This window comes from Carlito syrichta, unplaced genomic scaffold, assembly GCF_000164805.1.
Source record: "Carlito syrichta isolate Samal-C Ts95f unplaced genomic scaffold, Tarsius_syrichta-2.0.1 Scaffold316388, whole genome shotgun sequence".
NCBI classification, from domain to species: domain Eukaryota; kingdom Metazoa; phylum Chordata; class Mammalia; order Primates; family Tarsiidae; genus Carlito; species Carlito syrichta.
Genome location: NW_007260484.1, coordinates 209,431 through 212,652, shown reverse-complemented (window position 1 = coordinate 212,652; position 3,222 = coordinate 209,431).

Below are 3,222 nucleotides of genomic sequence, written 5' to 3'. Positions count from 1 at the left end.
CCTCAAAACCCGCAAAGACATGGACACTAAACAGCAGGATGCTACGTAACTGCTGGATCAACATGGAAATCAAAATAGAGATGAAAAGATACAAGTGAAAATGTAAAGATACAAACAAATGAAAATGAAGAAACATCTTACCAAAACTTCTGGGATGCCATGAAATCAATACTTAGAGGGGAATTCATATCTCTATGAACACACATGAAGAAAATGGAAAAATCACAAGTTAACTGCCTAATAAGTCACCTAAGGAAGCTGAAACAGCAAGACCTTCAAAACCTTAACTTCAGCAGAGGAATCCAGATCACCAAAATAAAAGCCCAAATTCAGGACATAGAAGACAAAAAGATAATACAAAAAAATCGAAGAAACCAAAAACTGGTTCTTTGAAAGGATAAACAAGATTGATGTCCCCTAGCTAGACTGACCAAGAAAAAGAGAGAAAAAGCCTAATAAACACAATCAGAAATGCAAAAGATGATGTCACAACTGACCCTGAACAGAGACTACTATGTACACTTGTATGGAAACAAACTTGAAAGTCTAAAGGAATTGGAGGACTTTTTGACATCACACAACTTTCCCATGTTGAATCAAGAAGAAATTGAGACCCTAAATAGACCAATAGCAATCCAGGAAATTGACTATATCATAATAAAACTACTTACAAAAAAAAAAAAAGCCCTAGACAAGATGGCTTTCCAGCAGAATTCTACAAAATATACATGAGGAACTGATACCAATCCTATTGAAAGTACTCCAGGCAATTGAGAATGATGAAATTCTCCCCAAATCATTTTATGAAGTTAACATCACATTGCTACCAAAACCAGGTAAAGATCCAAAAAAGAAAGAAGTATTGAACAATAGACATTTTGAAACACAATGCTCTTAAATTGGAGTGTTAACATTTTTTCTAACTCATACCTAAATATTTCTTTTAAAAAAATTGAACATGTAATACTCCACGAAAGCTCAATAAATTTAAAATATTATGTCTCATAAGATCATACTCTCTATAATTCAATATTTAGAAACCAAAAACTTTTACATTTAAAAATTATAAAAGTTTCTTCTAAACAGGGTTTGAATTAACTATCATAGCAGAAAATTTATACATTTAATTAAAATAAAAATATGATAAAAATACCATGTAACAACATATGAGGTCCAACTAAAATAGTACTTCAGGGAAATCTTATTGTATGGACTTATTGAGACAGTCATCCAATTAAATGAGCTAGAAAAAAGAAAAAAATAGTAAAATTGTAAGAAGAAATAGAAGTAAATAAAGATACTGGTAAATATGAACTAAAGAAATAATATTATACAATGAAAAGGAGAAATTAGTTGCAAGTATATCATCTGAATAGACTACATAGAAAAGCCTCCAGCAGATTGAGCAGAAAAAATGAAAATAGATCTTAATGTTAATTATTAGAAAGGTGATGTATAGTTATAAAAGATAAGAGGTAGTTTATATGCTATAAAAATAAAAAATTTGAAAACATAGAATAGATGAGCATTAAGATAAAACAAAACAAAAACCTGAGTAATGCTCCGTACTGGAGGTGATAGGGTTTTCCAGAATGTGCATTTCTACTACAATGGCATCTAAAAAATATTAATCAGTTATGAAAGGATACCCAAGGCCCAGATTGCTCTGTTGACAATGTCACAAAAAATCTGTAAATAAATTTTTTGTATATTATGCAAACTATTTCACTGGGTAAAGAAAGTATTAATTATTCCCAACTGGTTGTACAGGGCTTGTACAACCCTACACCAAAGTCAGACAAGGGTGGTATATTTATTAGCGAGGTTTCTCTAGAGAAACAAAATCAACAGGATGTATATGTGGGAAGAAATATATTACAAGGAATTGGCTGATATAGAGAGATTGAAAAATCCCAAGATCTGCAGAGTGAATAAGCAAGCTGGAGACCCGCGAGAATCAATGGTGTGAGTTCAAGTGTGAGTTTAAAGGTCTGAGAACCAGGAGAATTAATGGTTTAGATCTTGTCAGGAGAGCAGGAAAGTATAAGACACAGGAATGCTGATGTTTCAGTTCAAGTTTGAAAGCATGAAAAAACTGTGGTCCCAGTTGGAAAGCAGTCAGGCAGGAGGAATTCTCGCTTAGACAAGGATCAGACATTTTGTTTTACTTAAGCCTTCAACAGATTGAATGAGACTCAGTCATGTTATTAGGGAGCACAGTCTACTTTATGCAGTCTACAGATATAAAGGTTAATTTCATCCCAAAACACCCTCACAGACACACTCAAACATTTGACCAAATATCTGGGCAATCAGTAACTCTGTCAAGTAGGCTATGACATAAGCCATCTCAGTATATGAAAGAATATTAGTGAAAATATCACTCATGAATATACACAAAGAAAACTCTAATCATCATTCAATAAAATTCAACAATGTCTATGACTATTATGCCTTCAAAGTTACAATAATCATGAATCTCTCTAACAAAAACATGAATGCTCTAATGGATATACCAACACTATTGAAAGGGGGTGAAGATAAGCAACAGATATACCACATTCATGAGCAGTGAAAACATCTTAGAAATGTCAGTTCTTACTGATTTCTCTATAAATTCAATGCTACTGCAACCAAAGAATATGGAAAAGCTTGTTCTAAATGATGTGTGAAAAAGTAAAGTGCAAATAATGAAGTGATTTTGAACAAGGTGTGTGTTCTACTTTATTAGATATTAAGTTGTATCATTACTTAATAAAAATTAAAATATTGTGGTAAAGGTACAAACCTGTGTAAAAAATAAAATTTAGACAATATTTTGCATGCTTCAAAACTTAATTTGTTGTAAGAGACACCCTTATGGAAATTGGTACTGGCAACCAATTCCTGATCAAAATCCCAAGTGTCCACACCATAAGAGATAAAATAGCCAAGTGGGACCTCATCAAACAGAGTTTCTGCAAAGCAAAGAAAACCATCAAGAGAGTAGGGAGACAACCCACAGAATCGGAAAAAATATTTGCCAACTGTATATCTGACAAAGGCCTAACATCTAGGATCTACAAGGAACTCAAACATGCCAAAAGAAAAAAAAAGACAAAAAACAAAAATATTAAAAAGTGGCCAAAAGACATGAGTAGACATTTCTCGAAAGAAGATATACAGGTAGTCAACAGACACATGAAAAAGTGCTCAGCCTCACTCTTCATCAGAGAAATGCAA